Source organism: Alligator mississippiensis, chromosome 1 (assembly GCF_030867095.1).
Source record: "Alligator mississippiensis isolate rAllMis1 chromosome 1, rAllMis1, whole genome shotgun sequence".
NCBI classification, from domain to species: domain Eukaryota; kingdom Metazoa; phylum Chordata; order Crocodylia; family Alligatoridae; genus Alligator; species Alligator mississippiensis.
In genome coordinates, this window is record NC_081824.1 from 347,622,999 (window position 1) to 347,643,058 (window position 20,060).

General features: G+C 42.6%; 1 protein-coding gene across 2 annotated transcripts in view; it reads right to left on the minus strand.

The window, feature by feature from the left end:
- The window catches only part of FHL2 (four and a half LIM domains 2), a 72,167-nt gene extending 56,707 nt beyond the window's left edge, over nucleotides 1-15,460 (minus strand). Inside the window, exon 1 of one of the 2 annotated variants that reach the window (XM_059721028.1) lies at nucleotides 15,362-15,460. The gene's annotated coding sequence lies outside the window, so the exon portion shown is untranslated. The remainder of the gene's footprint in view (nucleotides 1-15,361) is intronic. The other variant, XM_019485017.2, reaches the window with a different exon arrangement.
- Between the last annotated feature and the right edge of the window lie 4,600 nt (nucleotides 15,461-20,060).

Here is a 20,060-nt window from a genome sequence, read left to right on the forward strand (position 1 = left end):
GGGAGCTAGTGGGCCAGGGAGGCTAAGACCTGGGAAGAGAGCCCTGCAAAGGGTTGGGACCCAGGAGGCTGCGTGGGGCTAACAGTTGAGTAGAGAAGTGAGAGAAAGAGAGAGGCAGGGCCAGGGTCCCAGCATTAGAGGGAGAGGCTAAAGCCCAGGGAAAGAGCGCTACAAGAGTCTGGGACCCAGGAGGCTATGTGCGGCTGAGGCCAAGCAGAGGAGAGAGGAAGGGCTGGGGTCCAGCATTAGATGGAGCTAGTGAACTGGCTAGTGGGCAAGGGCCAAGCCCTGCAAGGGCCAGGAGCCTATAGGACAGAGAGCCCTTAAGGCAATCAAGGCCTAGAGGGCCACAATTAGGGCCCATGGAGCCATAGTCACTACTGTTAGGGCCCAGGTGGCACTTGCCATGTATGAGGGGGCAGATCAGAGGGTCCAGGGCATGTGACCCTGAGGCAAGGCTGGCATGCCCAGAGACAAGAAGGCAAGTGAGGCAGGGGCAGGGAGCATAGTATCTTGTGCAGGTGAAGATTGGGGCCAGGGTAAGGCTGCTCAGGGATGAGTGAAAGGGTGAAGAACCTAGGGCTTACTGTGGTCTCTATGGTCAGCCTCCCATGTGTTATTTGGACATCAGGGTGTGGCAGGCGAGCATAGGGCAGGGTCTGAGCATCCACTAAGAGTTGCCACAGCTGTTCTCTGGAGGTAGATCCCATTGAGATCAGAGGACTGGGATAGGAAACAATCCAATGATTTGTGCTGCGAGAAGAATGAGATTTACAGGTTGGTTATAGCAGCAGTCCAGGGACCTGTCCTGGGACTTAATGGAGTCTGGTGGGTTAAGGTCTTTCTACCTCAACTACCATCCTTTGGTGGGAAAGTGGTATTTGTTACAATCCTGGGAGTTTAGAATAACTCTGTCAGGTCAATGTGTTTACACGTGGAACCCATAACGCTTGGGAAAAGATAAAGACTGCAGGGCTGTGACAGCCTGGGACAGCAGGACTTTGTGAACAGCCTGATACATTAGAGGGACATTACCCTACAGCCAATGTAAAGGCTATGAGAGAGAGAGACATGTTTAATGCCTTGTCCCTCTGCTTGAAAACAAACCAGTGTAAAATGGTTTAGGCTTTGTTTCTCCCAAGCCTTTGCTAGTCTGGACTGCTAACCATGCTAGTCTACTCTGCTTTAATGAAGTGGTATGAACTTGACTAACAAGACTTGGTCACAGACTAAAGTAGGTTTCCAGTTCACTTTGCCTTGCATGGGAATTTTCTTGGTCTGCACTTGACTCGTCATATGGCTTTGGGAGGTCCCCTTATCTCTGCACCTCATCATTTACTCAGAGGTGAAACCAGGGTGATAAGAAACACTGGTAAAATAAATCCAATGACTATGGTGAAGGGCTTCCAGATCTATGGGTGAGGTTCTTTGAAGATACAAAAATCCTTTCTGACTGACTGACACCTTTAGAACCAGCCACAAATCCAAGCTGTGACACCAGCATAGGTTCTTCAAAGGTATGGCCTGCAAATAAGTCACTCCCTTCTTTTAGATGGTTTGTTCGGATTGACTGGGCTATTGTAGGCAGCTTTTTTAAAATAAAGATTAGGAGTCTGAAATTATTGCCTCAGTAATGTTCTCCCATGCTTTTCTGCCCATGGAAAAGGGTACAGACATACATGGGAGGAAGGAAACTGTTACCTCCAAGATACTCCCTCCTTCCTTCCCTTCAGAGAAATTTTCTCCCAAGTTTTAGTTTGGCTATGTTGCAGGACATTAAATATGATGGAGGGAAAAAAGTAGGTCTTTGATTCTTCCATCTTTAACCACCAGGGAGAAGCAGAGTTGTTAAAGGTACGGTTTGCATCACATGTACTATAGCAAGTTTGAAAACATTGCCTTTTCGATTAATAAAGAGCAGCTCATTTAAAATAACTTCTGAAATGCAATAAATGTCTGTCAGCATGCCTCCATTATTTTCAGCCTCAGGTTCTCTGCAGCTGCTACTTCTCCAAGAAGGGAGTTGGATCAATCTTTTATATTATCCTTGTTGGTATTAATTTATCCCTAGAATTAAAAAACATTAAAGGATAAATTTTTACCATTGGAATGCACCAAATCTTCAGGTTTAAAAAATCTTCCCCCAATTTCTGTACATTAAGTCTACATTTAAAGAAACAGTTTCTCTAACTCACTGTGTGGATGCTGTGACTGTTTTCTCTGTTACATATTCTGAACTTGATTCAGACTCCCACTGTTATCCATCTAGAAGTCATAGTTGATATCTGCATGTCACTGGACTCTAAGCCATTGCTCAGATCTCTACAGAGTAGGCTCAAGAGCAAAATGTTGTTCATAGTAATTATATACAACCTCATACACACTTTTGTGTCTCAACTTGGTGTTACATTATTTTTGTTCCCCTGGTTCAGGTTTTGGACAGAACTGTGGAAAAAATGGAAAAATTTAAAAGGAAATAAAAAGTAAAAATAAAACTGTAGAAAAAGTTAGAGAAAGTACTACCATAAAACAATGAAAGGGAACACTGAATGAAAATAAAATGGGAAAAACTCCATCAGAGATCCATGTGAAGTGTACAGCTAAAAAGGAAAAAAAAATGAATGAGGACTGGGGGTCAGGGTGCTATTGCTGTTGTTGAGACTGATCTTGCTACCATGCTGCTCTGGTACAGTTCCCCCAGTTATTCCACTGTTGTGCTTGGGGTCCCCACACTAGAGCCATGCATTCTTAGGCTTCCCTTGAAGCTGCAGCACTGACTCTCCCTATCTGTGGTGCACTTGGACACAAGCTCTGGGTCTTTTAGCCCTATCGAAGCCTGTAGGAACAGTGCCAACACTCCCCCTCTAGTCCTGTGACTTCCCAGACTTTCCCAGAACTCTGGTCCTAGATTCATAGATGTTGGGGGCTGGAAGGGATCTTACAAGATCATCATGTGCAGCCCCCCTGCCCTTGGGCAGGAAAGACTGCTGGGGTCAAGTGACCCGAGCAAGGGGGGCATTAAGACATTTTTTGAAGATCGCTAGGATGGGTGACTGTACCACCTCTGTGACTTGACTTGTAAAGAAGTTTTTCCTTATGTCCACTGTGAAGCGAGCTTTGATCAGTTTGTGCCCACTGTTTCTTGTCTTCCCCTGGGCCCTGATGTATACCCCTAATATACTTATAGGCTGCCACCAAGTCCCCTCTGAGTCTTCTCTTCTCCAGGCTGAACAGTCCCAAACCTTCCAGCCTCTCCTCATATGATCTGCTCTCTAGACTCTAGTCATGTGCATGGCAAAAGGCCCTTAGTTTATAGATCACCTCCTTGGGGACTGAACAGTGAAAGCAAGCAGGAACAGACCTTAAATGTTCCAAAATAAATAACTAAAGCACTACTTATTTCACCTTGAACAACAAACACAGATGTCACCAAAACAACAAGCCTCTGCATAATTTTCCTGCCCCAGTTTCCTCACCACTCTGGAGCACTTCTTGTGCATAGGTGAGAACCTTCTAAAACAAGGCTGGTCCACTTGTAGCATAGGTCCCACAAATAACTATGGCAGCCTCTGTATGCAGCATGCAGCATGCAGCAGATCAGAGAGAGGACAGGCAGCCCAATGGCAGATAGGGCAGGAAGCAAAGCAGCAAATGGGGCAGGGAGCACAGGGAAGAAAGCAGAGCAGCAGATCAGGCAGGGAGCACAGGGCTGGGAGCAAAAAGCAGAATAGCAGGTCAAGCAGGGAACTGATTGGAGTGGTACTCGAGGAGGGTGGGGGGCTAATTTATGGCATGCCTGCTGAAAAGGTTGACACTTACTGCTCTCGAAGGTCCAAAATCTTTCCTTGCTCGCTCCTTTCCTATGCATAGCTCTTCCTCTGGGACAGAAGAGTATCTCTTCCTTTCTCCTACATTATCAGTTTCCTTCTGTTCTCCCACCCAACCTTTCTCTCTCCCCTGACCCCATTGCTGTGTTGTTCTCTGTAAAACCAGCGAGAAACTCTTGTAAACTTAACTCTTTATTCCGAGGTGACCCTGCAATCACACTAATCAGGTGATCAAATCTCCACTAGATAATCCATTTAGCTATTCCCCCAGCTCTTTCCTCACAGACTTTCAAAATGGATTTTCCAGTTGAGACAGATATACATAGCAAGCCTCCAGTATCAGTCCAGGATTCACAAATGGTACAGACAGATTCTCCAAATTATCACACCCGCATTGCCTTCAAAGGCAGCTTACCCTATATGTAGACTGCAGGATCTTCTTCCAACTTTCCTCTGAATGCTGCTGCTTCTGACGATACGATGTGAAAAGCAATGCTCTCTCTTTGCAAACTGAGTATGTTTGGGGGCTCACTGTGTTAAGCAGAACTCCTTCTGTGTGGCAACAATTGTTTTTCTTCTCAGGGACATTGTTTGTATATTCCATACATAATGTGAGAGGTTCTGAGACGGAGGCTCAGACATGTTATGATTAAAAATACTAGTTCAAGCTGTGCACTTTGAAGTAGAGACCTTGCTGTTGATCCCAATAGCCCCATGGTCTTTTTGAACTCTATAAATGTCCAGTCCCTTTTAAATAATAGGATTAAATGCATTCATTTGTTCCTGATGTGAATTCTGATGTCTGAGCCAATATTACATGGCATAAAATTCAGAACGTCTAGTTGTCAATTAAAAAATGTCATCTTAAATTTACTGTATATGCATAACTGTCTCTCTCCCTGTAATGCTTGACAGAAATAGGGACTGTCTTAACTGTGTTTCAGCCTGTGTGGGAACGAAAATTCAAGTATCTTGGTTTAAAATAAAATCAAGTTGTCCTCTTCATTAAACTTTAACAGTTAATAACACAACATGTCTTGGAGGGGAAATGACTGATGCCAGAGAGTAAGTCATTAAAAGAAATATTAGTGAAAAGGTGTTGGGCCCCTATTTGTCATAAACAGTAACAGTACTTTTCATCTGTAGGTTGCAAAGTTCTTTACAAGTATTAGCCTATTTTAAAGGAGGTATCGGAAGCACAGAAACTGTGAGTGACTTCTCTGGTGTGGATCAATAACAATCACTTTATTATAGTGTAAGAGTGATGCTGTAGCCATAATGGTCCAGAAATTGTGCAAGAGATAAGGATTTCTTAGGGTTATATCTTTTATAGGACCAACTATGTAACTGGGATACTACATAGTTGGTCCAATAAAGATATCACACTAAGAAATCCTTGCCAATCAGTTTATCTAAATCCTGAATCTGAATCCTGTACTCACTTACTCAAACCAGAACTTCTCAAACTTTCCATGTTCTCCAGATCTGTCTGGCCATCGGGCTACCTTTTCCTTTTTTTCCAGCAGCACTTAGGGATATTCACATTTTCCATTGCAGAGAGTCTCAACCTCTGTGAAAACAGCAGGAAAAATATGGCAGCCTACTTGCTTCTGACAGGCAGCAGATCCTGCGGCTGCAGGCAAGGCAACGAGAGGAGGACAGGAAGGCAGACAGTTCTGTGCATGCCTCTTGTCCCTTGCCCACAGGCCTGCCCTTGCTGTTTTTCTATGTTCTGCTTTCTGCCTATGTACTGGAGAAAGGAGGTCATGTCCTTGAGGCAGGCATTGCTTGGATATACAGTTATGTGTTGGGGGGTTTTTTTGTAATGTTACCTATGCTATACATTTGTAATTATAAACACAGGGAAGAGGACAGTGAGACTACAGAGGAAGGGGTCTCAATTAAGTAGTTTAGAAGTGGAGCAGATACAAAGAGGAAGAATCAGGAGGTACCTTCTGGAACTGGAACCATCAGTTAATGTTGTAGCTACCAGCCACCAGCTGATGAGAAATATCAAGGTAGAACAAGGAAAGGTGTCAGCCAAGCACAGTGTCCTAGCAAGCAAAGTGCAGGATGGCTGGGAGTTGTGTCTACAGGAGCAGGGAATTAAGCAGCAGGGAAGCTTGTAAGGGGAGAAAGAATAGAAAACAGATCAGAGAGGAGCAGATGGAAGGGAGCAGGAAGCTGCCATTTCCTCAGCGCATCACCATGTTCTCTGGGCAGAGTTCAACCTAGCGCTGCCTTGCGCAGGAAGTTGTCCGTCTTGCCTGGTGGGAACCAAGGAGGCCTCATCTGACACGTGAAGTCACAATCAGACATGGTCACATGCTGCCATTGGCAAGCAGAGACAGAGCTTCTCCCTCTTGAAACTGCAACATTTGGGAAAAAAGGGTGCCTTATCCTTGAAGGGGATAATACGATGCTGTGCATTTGAAGTATACACTGGGGCACTCTTATTTGGGCCCATTGTTGTCTTCTCTTTTGTTCTGTCCACTGCTCATTTTAAGATAGATTAGCACCCAATATACAACAACTTGCCTTACTGACCAGGTCACATGCAGGTTCATAAAATTGCTGTATCCGTATTCTTTTGTTTCTTGCATAGCAGCTCCGCATCCCTCACACTAGTATACCGTGGCCACCTTACCGAACAAAATGGCAACAAGTATGTGTCCACGTCACTGTATAATGTTGAGTAATAAATCTAGTTCCTCCTTACAGAATGAAGCTGAAGACTTTTTCCCTGATGGACCTGCTGCTGCTTCTGGTAGATTTGTGTTTAATATAATATTATTTCTTCCTTATATAACTCAGCACTACAAAAACATCATAGTTGTCCTTAAGGCTGTGGTACTCTAATAAACTTGAAATTTATTACCATAAAGCTCAGTGATGGATGCTGTTGTGACACATCGGAGTCTAGAGGCAGATTAACCTCCTATCAAAATCAATAGGAGTTTTTTTTGCCTGTGTGAGGACAGATTTAAAAACTGATGGTTTCAGGTTTTGTCCCATTGTGGAGGTAAAGGGCTTCTAATGCTGATATATTCATTGTGTTTTTCTTTCAGTAGCCTCATGCATAAAATATGGAACTAAGTTGTGAAGGGGCAACTTTTGCTTTCACTGCAGAAAATAGACAACACCTTGATTATAGAGGTGCAGTTGAAAGTGCAGTTTATTTCTGATGATTCCTCATAAAACAGAGCAGCTTGACATTCAGATCCCAGTTTGAGTTTGCAGGGGTTGCAGGTAGACATTTCTCATTTTACAGGTAAGTTAAACACGCTTTGTGAGAAGTAAACATAGAACTTTGCCAGACCCGTTTTACAGTAACTTTTCAACAGACAACTGCATTTTCAGCCTTGATTCAGTGGAAATGATTAAGCTTCACAGTGGAAATACGAAGGAACAGAGGTGGTCAGAAGAGGAAAAAATATTCTAGAAGACAAGAAAGGGTGTACTCTATTTAGCAGTAAAAGGCGTTCTCTTTATTTTTTTAAGTATGTTTTTGCTTAATTTCTTTATTAGTTCAAGTAGTGCCATATAAAATGGTCAAATCCTGTGTTCTGGTTGGGCAAAATGGTCAAATCCTGTGTTCTGGTTGGGCAATATTCATTATTACTGGAATTGCATTGATATTTTTGAGAAACAACTCAACAAAAAGGAAATAGTATAAATCTAATTCATAGAGTCATGCTGGAATAACACCACCAAGATCTCCACTGAGAAGAACTACTAGCACTCCACCAGCAGCTCCATTTTTCAGAGATGTATAACTTGGCACAAAAAATGTATGCAAGGCTGAGACTTATTAAGGAAACTTTAGCCCAAAGGTTCATTGTTCTTAAACATTTAAAGTAAATCAGTAGCAATCCTCCTAAGGATATTTCTCTTACACTTGCTTGCTTTCCATTTGTCTAATTTTAAAGTATTTTTTGTTGAACAAATAAAGTTTGGCCATTAATTAGCCCAGAGGTGGTCAATCTGCATGGGCAGCCTGTGTGGCCTGCAGCAGATCAGGGAGAGGACAGCACAGTGGCAGATAGGGCAGAAAGTAAAGTTGCAGATTGGCAAGAGAAGGGGATTGGAGTTGCACTTGGGGAGGGTGCAGGGCTAATTTGTGGCACAGCTGCCAAAAAGTTGGCCTCTGCTGGATTAGCCAGTGAATGTTATTTCTAGTCATTGCAAGACAGGAGAACTATAATGAAATCCTATGATTTGAATTTCTACCGACTGCATTATTTTATAGACTAAGACAATTTAGAGAAATGTATTAGATTGTCAACTCTGAAGACTGGTACCTCTAGTCCAAAGAATGGGTATGACAGCCTACCTGAGCCCTGAACTTGAACAGTTATATGTGGAGCAGTTAGAATAATCCAGCCTGCTGTCCATTTTTTTCTTTGCCTTTCTTGAGAGGACTGACAAGTTGTAATTAGGGTATTCAGGAGGTGAACACTTATGCTGGACTGTGCCAACCAACTTACTTGTTGTGTCACAGAACAAATATCAGATGCAGGTTTCAGCTATTACCTTTCTGGCAGGGATGAAAACCCCAGTTGACTGGAGCTAAAGTTCTTTTATTCTGCGAACTGTCAGTCATGCAGACAATTGTTAAGAGGGCCTACTTGGTCACAAGAAAGCCTGCCTGAGTCACCTTCTCTCTTGTATCAATTTCTTGTCTCACTTCATTTTCCCTTGAAAGGTGGACTGGTTTCTGCAGAATATTGTTTTCTCTTTCAATGTACAGTCCCATCAAATGAGAAGGAAGGATCCTTAGTGGAATATTTACCCTACCTAGACCAAAGCATTTCCCCACCAAAACTACCTTCATTTGATTCAATATGCTCCTTTCTGACTTGGATCTAGCCTGGATCTCCTAACCTGCAGCTTGAAACCAACCTTAAAGTACTGGCTGCAACATGGGGAAGTAGAGCTAGAATGCTAGAGAGGGCCCATATCACCGCACACACACAAAATAAAATAAAATATCTCAGGATCAGAAAAGGAGAGGCGAGAAGAAGCTTATCACATTTGTTATTACAATGACTCTACACAACACCAGCTTTCCAGTACATTACTTAGGAGGTTGCTTGCTGCACTTGACATCAAGAACCAGTGAAGAGACCAGCAAACGGGGGTTGACTGGGGATTCCTGCTTGGGAGAGGAGCAGGAAGCCTTGACTGCCTGGGGAGAAGGTTTGTGGTCCACATTCAGTTTGGTTGATACTTTGCATAGTTGTTTGGGACAGTGAGCAAAGAGGTCCTCTCAGCAGCTAAGCCCAGCCGCTGATAGCAGTATGATTGAGGCTAGAAAGGCCTGAGACCATGAGAGCCTCAAGGTAATAACAGATGTTGGGTTTACCTTGGGTTCCACTGTTCTAGGTTTAAACTCTCATCTGCAGCTTGAATGGCAATTAAGTGGGATTAGCCCTGATCATTCTGGGAAAAAGTGTTAATTTGTGTGCTTCACAGGTACTTGAAGTGGGACAATGAGCTTGTACATCTGTAGGATCCCAAAATAAATGACTTTGTCCCCAGGAGAAGTCTACCATCTGTTTTTACCCTCTGAATGAAGAATGAGTGAGCAGGCCAACCAATAAAAGGTTTTGAGTGGGAGTTTGCCAGGGGAATTTGTCCCAGCCACGTTTTAACCTTCCTTCACTATAATCTTGGTGAGCAGAAACAGGCTAAAGAGAAAGAAGAAATCTTTTAGTAGGTACCAGCAGTAGCAGAAGATTAAAAAGGTCACAGAAGAAACAGTAAGATGCCATTGAAGCATCACAATGCTAAAGCCACAGCCACTGCCAACTCTTCTTCTGCCTATTCCTGCATGGGCTCTGTCTGGGGATATAGTGCTTCCATTTGGGTCTTTGTTTGGCTTTGTGGGGACTGCAGCCTACATGTCACTGTTAAAGACAGCCAGCCTGTGGTGTGAGAGGTGCTTCCTGGTGGATTCGCTCAGGAACCAAGTGTGGGAGTTGCAGGAAGAGGTGGCTAGGCTCAGAAGCATCCATCAGCATGAGGACTTAATTTACTCAATGCACAAAGAGACTTCCACAATCAGCCAGAGAAGGTGTTGGGGGACAAAGATGACCTGGATTCCTGGATGAAGGCATCTATCTGCTGGTCTGATCTCTTAGCTTGGCAGGTCTGCTGCCTGCCAGGAAGCTCCATCCAACACATCGTAGAAAGGTTGCCAAGATTCATCCAACACTCTGACTACATGCTGCTCATCCATGTGCGCACTCACAAAATTGCCAGGGTCAACCATGAATAGATCAGAAATGACTACAAGGCTCTGAGTGCAAGGGTGAAGGGGACAAGGGCTCAGATGGTGTTCCTTCCAGTACTTTAAAGAAACCTTACTAAGGGTGCAGGAATGAACCATCCTGATGCACAGGAAGACTAGTAAGTATGGCAGAGGACCAGGTTGGCTTCAGTAAGTTAAAACACAAAAAGGAAGATTACAAGAAGTGGAATCTTGGACAAACAACTAGGGCTAAATGTAAGAGTATTGCTTAGGCATGCTGGGATGACATCAGGAAGGCCAAAGCACAGCTGGAGTTGCCGCTAGCAAGGGATATGAAGGGTAACAAGAAGGGTTTCTGCACGTATGTCAGCAACAAGAGGAAGATCAGGGAAAGTGTGGATCCCTAAAAATGGGGGAGGCAACCTAGTGATAGATGATGCGGAAAAGGCCGAAGTACTTGATGCCTTTTTTTACCTCAATCTTCATAGACTACTGCACTTGGCAGAACAGTTTGGGGAGCAATTGAGCAGATGACAGTGGTAAAAGAACAGGTTAGGGACAATTTCGAAACGCTGGAACGTGTACAAGCCTATAAGGTCAGATGCAATGCACCTAAGGGTGCTGAGGGAGTTGGCCAATGCAATTGCAGAGCCACTGGCCATTATCTTTGAAAAATCGTGGTGATCGGGAGAGGTTCTAGATTATTTGAAAAGGGCAAATATAGTGCTTGTTTTAAGAAAGGGAAGGAGGAGGATCTGGGGAACTATAAACCAGTCAGCCTCATCTTGGTTCCTGGAAGATAGAGCAGGTGCTCAAGGAATCCACATATTGCTCCAGCTGTAACAGCAGCTGAAGGCTCTGGGTTCCTCCTTTCTTCTCTGGTTTCTGTGTCGTGTGCCCCCCAGGAGACAGTAGAGCTTGGTATGGCACAGCATGGTGCAGGGAGCTCAAGATGAGGCTAGGGCAGCATGGTGCAGTGGTGGTGGTCCACACAGAATCACTGCAATGGGTGAAGAGGAGCAACGTCTATGCAGCATGCAGCCTAGGGGCCTGGGAGCACTGCTGGTGTGACCCACAGGGTATGCGTTCTCTAGCCACTTAGAAGCTGGACAGCATGGTCATGGTTCACTTGTTCAGATCATGTGGGCATATTTTACTTACCCAATACTTTTTAATTGCAGGGACCTAGAGGCATTGGTAGCTCCTTTCAGTCTCTCTGATTCTCTTCTTTGTTTTAGGATTATGGTCTTTTGTACTATAGCAAACTCCTTTGGATTTATTTTTCTCTGACATGCATGGGGTGGAACAAAGTTAGGGAGACCCAGAGGATTTTCCCCTTGTATCCTGTTGAATACAAACCCCTTCATATTCCAAACACTATTAATTTCTAATAAGGCATGTCTCATGCCTCTTCCTTTCTAAACCTACCCCAATACCAGGGGTTGCAGAGGTAATTACACTGAGGTAATGTTCTGTCAGTATTTGTAATGCACCGTTCTGCATTTATCAAGGTGAGGGATGCCATCAGTAATGTTGGTGCTCTAAAGAGATATTATTTCTGATGCATTCTCATTTGATGCAAATCTTTGTGACTTTGCTTTGTTAGATGTGAACTATTAATAAGACGCACACTGAAGTTAAATTTGAATAGTCCTATCTTCCTGCACGGGCAGATGCACAAACTCACAGTAAGACCTTCATGAAAATTCACCGCAGGCCTTAAAGGGAAAGTGACAACATGAAGCTCTATGGCTTTTTATTTTTTAGTGTTTAAAGAAGAGGTCGGTATTTGACTGGTCAAATAAAGTTCAGTCAGTTGACTGGTCAAATATCAGTCAAAAATTGTAAAAGAATATACACAGAAAAAGCACAATTTTTCCATTATAGAATGTGTCAAAAACAATTTAAAAATATATATTTCTGTCAAGAAAACTAAAAAAACCCCCAAAATAAGTTTTTTTTTGGTATAATTGCTATTATCTTTGTCAAAAAAATGTAGTCAATTGACAATTTTTGACCAGTCAATTGTCTGGCTTGCCCACCCTAGTTTAAAGTAATTTAAGGTTTTGCATCTATCCCCGTGGCCAAGCAAGAGACCCACGTAGACATCAGAAAAAAACAAGCATAAAGGAAAAGCAGTTAAATGGACTAATTATGCACAAAGTCCTATCAAAAGCAGAAGGCAAAACAGAGAAAAAACATGCTTCTTTTTAATCACTCCTGCATTTAGTAAAGTTAGGTGATATTTGTAACAATAATAACTAAACCAATTTGAACAGAAGTGTGATTTATTTTTTAAATGGTCAGTATGTTTTGAAATATAGATTTTTGTTCTTTCCATATTTATGCAGTTGATAGAAAACATGCAAAGATGGTCACCCCACTTTTTAAAAAACTGGGAAGTATGTCAAATATGCAGTCAGGCCTCCTGGACCTAATCAGCATTATATGACGAACTGACATTGTTGAAATTGCCCTGGATTTATCAGCATGAAACTGAACTTGCCATGGTATAAAGCTAGAGATAAAATATTGCAGCCAGTAAAAAGTAATCCAAGTTGAAAAAACTCTCTTGCAGGTAGTTAAGATACAAGCTGCCTGTGAGTAGACATTTTTTAGTTAGCCCTCCAAAAAGAAAATTGATGTGGAAAAATCCTGTACTGTTATAAAACTACACAAACTCAGTGTCATTTAAAATAAAAGGGAAAGGGAATATCTTGGCCTCCTTGAAATCAATGGAAGTTTGGGGCAAAATTCAAAAAACAGGGACAAGATTTCACTCAAAGTATGTGTTCATATTCCTTTCCCTCTCTGAGTTTTCTTCCTTAGAAACAGCCTTTTAGACTTTCTGTGTAAAACAGCCATTTTAATGGATCTACTTCTCTAAGCTTATTGGCAATTTCTATCAAAGGTTTTTCTTGTTCTGATGTTTTGATATTTTGAAGGGAAAAATAAAGTTATTTATCTATTTAATCGTATTTTTCAAATGCTGGTTGTTAATAAAGAACTGTTGTTAGTTTTAAAATTGAGTGGTTTTGGTCTTTTTCAAATTTGACTTTTAAATTCAATGCAGCAAAGAGTACTGCTTTAAAAAATATATTCCTGCATTACACTGGCATTTTTTCCAAGGTAAAATAAAATGTAAACTAATTTTTGGCCTAACATTTACAGAAAGCATCTGTAAAATGAAACACCTAATTCCTTCCCACAGATGCCTTCTCAGTTTTTAAAGGAGAATAAAAAAATCTCAACATAGTGTCCATATACAAAGCTGAGGAATAGGTTGGTTTAATTTAATAGTAGGCTACTGGAAGAAACAAGAAGGAAATGGACAATGGCTCCAAGTAAGACACCTAGTAATGACTTCAGGTCCATAAAGATATGAAGCAGTGCTTTTAGGTATAAAGATGCTACTTCTAGACACCAGCCAAATTAAAAATATATTTTGCAAATTCTGGGAGCCAAAAGGACTGAAGGAATATAAGGATTTGAAACAGAGAGTCTCTAGCTAGAAGGGGAACAATAACTATTGAAAAACAGACTGATGCATACTGACAGCCTCTGGGAGAGCTGAAGACATTAACCTTTCCTAGGAATCCACCAGGGATGGTAATTCTTTACATAAAACAGACATGTTTGTGCACTGCTGCTTGTTTTCAAACTCCTTTTACTCTTGTATTATGCAATATTCCTCCTGTTAGGATTAAACAAGATTTGGCTTAAAAAGGTCATCTGGTCACCGATTCACAAATAACTGCTCAACTTGCACCCTTTTAGACCTCCTGAGTAAGCATGGTGGGCGTTGAATTAAAACCTGGTGTAAAAGTAGAAGAACTGCATAGTTCCACCCTATGGGAGATAAAGGCACAAGACCCAACACCTGCATGTGTGTGCGCTCAGCAAGAAGAGACAGAGGTGCTGCTGGCACTATGCCATGACAGCTGGCTCTAAAACTTTCACGCTTAGGGGCAATATCCTCAGTGGGTGACAGTTTGCACCTGCTGAGGATTTGTCTCCAGGTGTCTAAAGTTAGGTACCTGAATCCACATTTAGAAACTGAACTCAATCCAAATCTGTTGGAGCCAGCTGAAGCATTCCAGCAGACTTCACTAGGCTTTCAGACTCTCAGGGCCTGTCTGTACTGCCTTAGGACCACAACAGGGAGCATCGCAGTTACCCATACCACTGTGCTCTGCGCATGTTACGTGCCAAAACTGATGTCATAGTGCTGCATGAAGGTGGCTACATTACATCTGATTTGTGATGCAGCATATGGAGAAGAGATATGGCTCTCTCTTCCACGTTCCCCAAAAAGGGTGGAAAACAGCATTCCGACCTATGTTTGGAAAAGTAGAAAATGTTCATTTCAGTCCCATAATATTAGTATAATAAATAACCTTAGACACAGTGTGAAAGTATTGGCTTTAATCCTCATCTATGCAAGAAATTTCATGATTCTTTCCCACTTTGGGGGAGTTTTGAGGTATTTGCTTAGAATCCTTCTAACATAGACACCATATCAAGTGAGCACAAATTCCATCCAAACTATCTTATTTTCCCAAAGAGGTTTTCTTTTATTAGGCTTCATTTGAAAATCTTCACTCTGAGATCAGGTTAAAAATAATTCATTTAACTGATAGTAGTTGCCTGCAAGTTCTGGCTAATGCTATTTCACATACTGGTTATGAAGAATTCCTGCTTTCACACTGCATAACATATCAGTACTTTTTCTTCTTTTGCACAGCTGCCATAATCCATAATAAATAGTTGTTTAAACATGACATCAGTAAATGTCATCTGTACTTTCTTTCTCCCAAGGCCATCAGGAAATGGTGTCAAGGAGAAATAGCTGAATAGCAATATGTTTCATCTTTCTTTTGTTTCTGTATGCACATTCTGTTTCCAAATATTCATCAGTAAAGGAGAAAAAGCTAATAGAGGAAAAAAAAAAACTAATCAAAAGCTTTCTGTCTGAAGTCACTCGCTTTCCTGTTCATACCCAGAGTCCAGGGAAGTGATTATAGTTATACATGGTTGTATTCTCTGAGAATGTGAAAACATGACAGTATATTATTAGTGCAGAGGCATAAGGAACAGCTGTTACTTAGTGTTTGGCTTCCAGCATTAGGCTGGAACTATAAAGTGAAATGCTACATCTATAGGAAGAGATGAACAAATCACTAAGAATGCCATCTTCTGTAGATCTGTATGTAGAGCATTTTGGAAGTCTGCCTCTCAAAATGAGGCAGAAAGGGGAGTAAAAACAATGATTTGTGCTTACCTTGCTGCAGCTTGGTGGTGCCTCTGCTCTCTGGTCTGAGAATGAGAGGACAGGACAAGTGCAGAAGCTTATTGCTTTATTAGATTACTCAAACTATGTATTTAGCAATTAGACAGGCATTGGTTTACAGATGAGCTATAAATACAATATCTCCAAAGGACCAGCCATCCAAAGGAGATAAGAACCATAGCACCTCTGTTCTGCTAGCCTTTTAAGGAATCATACCTAAAGTAGCACAAGATCTGTAATGGAAATGAGCTGCACTGCTCTTAGCAACCACAGACCTTTGTTCTGTTTAATCTGAGGATGCCTGAGCTTTATATATACTTGCCCACCCTGTGCAGTACTATGGCATCATCAAGGCATTACCTTCACTACTGCTCCTGTTCTATTATAACTAACTGAACAATAACAGATCTTCATTTTAAGTTCATTTTCATGTATCGAGTGAGAACTTCAATTTTACTAAAAACACCTAAGAAGTTTCTGTGGATGTGATGTTAGACTGAGGTTTAAGATGATGCAGCACTACAGAAGTATATGTATTGATGGGTTTCCAGGGACTTAGCAGGATGTAATGGGGCACCAAATGCACTTAGGCTCCTAATAGGAGGAATAAGATCTGGTGCTAAGTGGCTTTGTCCAAGGTCACACAAGTTTGTGGCATTTGAACTGAACCTGGATCTCCCAAATTCCAGGCTACAGGCTTAACTTCTAGACCATTCTTCCGCTTTGATGACACTGTTACATCAGCACATAGGAAGGAACATACATTTAAGGAACTTTAGCATGAAGTCAGAGACGTTACAAATGGAAGCCTCTGACTGCATGCCATATTGATCCTAATTGTACATAAGCACAGCCCTGAAGTCATCCAGAGACTGGCTGACATCAGTGGAAGATCTGTCTGGACTACTCTTGGCCATCATCAGTTATAGCATATCCTATTTGTCATTATAGGGTTGTTCATTGCAGTTTAGCTACATTACTGTTGGGATACTGCAGTTGCTCCAGATTGGGAGTTGGCTTCCCACAGTAAACCTGAAATTTGGAACCTCACCCTAACTTTCCTAAAGAGACATGAACCCTCTTCAGATCTCACATGCATCTCATTATCCCAGGGCTCTCCTTTTTTGCTAAGTTTAGAAATATCAAAACGAGTATGCAAAGTGTGGGTGCTTAAAGAAATACCCACTTGCTGACTTCTTGGATGTGGTGCTAGCCATCTCACTCTCCAATGAAACTGATTTTCAATCTACATAGTTTTACAGAGGAGCAATGCCCCTTAAAATTCTTTTGAGGGAACAGGGGGTATTATAATGAAATGTAATTTAGGAAAGGTTTGTGATGGGAAATCAAGCACACACACTAAGGTAGTCAGGGAAGGGATAAAGTATGAGGCTAAAGGGGAGGAAGACAAAGTTCCCTTTCTATCATTTCCAGCCCATGGAGGAAATGGGATCAGGAAACTCCCAGAAATAGTACTCTGACTCTCTTCCTATGCTGCTCAGAAGAGATTTTATAAATAAGAGCTGTCCTTTCTTTTTTTCTTAGACTCCAGCAAGCTGTTCTTTGTTTGCTCAGTTTTATTGTTGGCTGTTTTTCCAGGCACTGTGATGGATACCCCGTATTCTTGCACACCAGATTTCAAGTATATCTTAAAGTGGCAGGAGGCAATATTTATTTCTTTTTTGGTTTTCCATGTTCTTGTTACCTGCAGTTATTCCTAATGTTAACGCAGCAAAATGAACAAATTGAGTGAAATTGGCCACTGGAAACTGAGTTCAGTGACTGTCTCAGTAGAATTTCCCAAAATAAATGTTTTCAAAGCTATTCTCTCCTTTATTTTCCAAACTCCAAAGAACATCACTCCCAAACGGACATCTTTTTTGTTTCTCTCTCACAGGTCTTACTCAATGTTGGCATGCATACAGACTTTAAGTATGCATAATTTCTTTTTCTGAACCATATGCACTTTTGTGTTTTTAGCTTCACAGAAAAATAAATTTTGCTCTGGACTTTTCCCTGGGATATCTTCCCAGATTGGATGATGGTAAAGACTCAAATGACAAATAATATAGATAGTGGAAATGGCCAGCAGCAAGTATTTCAGGGTAACTCAAAAAATGGGCCAGGTGTTCTGAAATCTTGACTGTAAGGTCACTAATGAATAATGTTGTCTCAATTTGTGCTTGGGGCAGAGCCATTACAGAAGGTGTGGTTGTGGCCCCCAAACCAATTAGGACTTGACATTTTGAGAATTCATAGTAGCACAGAACATCCCTAGATGGTTCACAGGCAGAACAAATTGTCAGTTGAATGAAGTTTGATAAAACAGCTGATGACATAGCTCTGGCTGATGGGAGTTGTCTGTATGAATCCCCAATCTCCAGACATCATGGCAGTGTGCCTGATCTGATAGATTAGATTAGGGAGCTTGGAGAAATATCTCATAATTTTTTTATGAAAATATTCTTTCTTACAGAGTTAGCATGTCACATGTGTCTGTAGCTATTGTGTAAACTGTCTTTTCTCATTTCTCAGAACAAAATCCAATTAAATAAGATAAGTAGTTTAAAACTAAATGTCACGGGTTGGGGTCCCCAGGGTTGGCTGTGATGCCCCTGGCAGCTCCGCAACTGTGCCAGCTCTGCCCTAAGGGTGCCCAAGTCTTGCCTCCCCTGCCATGTCTTGATGGTAAAATAATGAATCAGGAGGCTGCCCACAGGCTTGTGGTTGGCCCTGGTCCACTGAACTCCACAAGAACTCACTGGTCCTTGGGCCCTTTGCAGGACCTCACTCTAGTACTGTGCTGCACAGGGCACCTCAAGCCTTATGTGCTAAGTGTGTGACTCTAATCCTTCCCTATACCATGCTCCATGTCTGTTTTGCTTAGCACTATTTTGCTATAATGCTATAATGCATTAATGCTATAATGTTCATTTTAAAATTGATACCTGATTCCACTTAGTGTTCAGTGAGTTTATTATAATGCTCATGGTTGCCATCTTGGGTCACTAAAAACACATGCAGTCATCATCTGGGGCCGTTAAAAACTTTTGGTTTCACTTAATGCTCATTTTGCTTAATGCTTGGTTTCTCAGGAACCAATTAACAGCACCAAGCAGGGTGTAACAGGGAACCCTAGTCCGGTTACTAAGAGGCAGGGCTGCCTTTTTAAGACCTGAGTCTACAGGAACACCAAGCACCAGGAGGGTAGGGGTTAATAGTCCAAAAACCCAGGCCAGTCAGCTCACAGGAAGGGGATAGGCCTCTGGGCACATATAAACCCCAGGGCCAAGGCTGGCAGGAGGAGGTCTCTGGCAAGTGGCCAGGGGAAGAGAGCTCCTGCACGGCAGAACTACCCAGGAACTCTGTGGCTGCTGGCCAGACTGTTGCTGTGGCTAATGAGGCTCCAGGCATCTACAAGGTACCCAGAGCTGGAGGGTGCTAAACACACGAGGAGCAGTTTGGGGTTTTTAAGGAGCCAGAGTGTGGCTTGTATGACTTGTATTATGTTATAGCTCAGGGGCTCATATTTATGTTATTGTTTTATCCAGTGGCTGAGGCTATTTGGGAAAGAGAAGGCCTCATTGGGGCACACTACTGTGCAAAGCCCCTGTGCTGGGGGGGTGGGGGGAGGAGGGGTGCAGTGACAGGGGATGATCAGACCCCCAGTACCAGGGGGTGCAGTGACAGGTGGCAGACCCCAGTGCCAAGAGGCACAACGACAGGGAGTGAGCCGACCCAACTCCCTAGGGCATAGGTCAACATTTATAAACCATCTGCAAGATGTGGGCCACCATGTAGGGAAGGTTTGGAGCAGCAACCCCTAGCATTGGTGTAGGAAATGGGCAGCCTCCCACCTGAGTAACATCATACTTATTGTTCCATCAAGGCATGGCTGGTGAGATAGGTGGCTGGGTAGCCCAGGGAGAGAGGGTCAGGTCTACAGGCCCGGGGATGGACACCGGTCACACAGGGGTTTTCTGTAGTCCTTAACCTGTTCTTTCACCACTGTTGGCTGCTGCCAGGTTCAGTAGTTTGGAAGCTGACCTTGCCTGTGAATACAGGTAAAAAAGCCACTGAGAATCTCAGACTTTTCTGCATCATCATCAATAGGCTGCCTCCTCCATTCAGTAAAGGACCCACATGTAGGTCAGCAACAAGAGGAAGATCATGGAACATGTAGAAACCATTCTTGTTACTCTTCACATCCCTTGCTCTCTCTGTGGTCCCCAAAGCTCCAGTTGTGCTTTGGCCTTCCTGATTTCATTCCTGCATACCCAAGAAATACTCTTGTACTCCTCCCTGGTGGTTTGTCCATGTTTCCACTTCTTGTATGCCTCCTTTTTGTGTTTTAGCTCATTGAAGAGTTCTCTACTAAATCAAGCTAGTCTTCTGCCATACTTGTGAGTCTTGCTGAGCAGCAGGATGTTTTGTTCCTGTACCTTCAGAGTATAGCTTTGGTAGCTCAGTAAGTACAATCAGCTGTACTGGACTTCTTTCCCCCTCAGCCTGACCTTCCAGGGGATCCTGCCCATCAGTTCCCTGCACGAGTCAAACTCTGCTGTTCTGAAGTGCTGGGTCCTTATTCTACTGCTCTCCTTCCTTCCTTTCTTCAGGATCCTGAGCTCTATTAACTTGTGGTTGCTGCTGCCCAAGTTGCCATCCACTACCACATTTCTCACCACTTCTT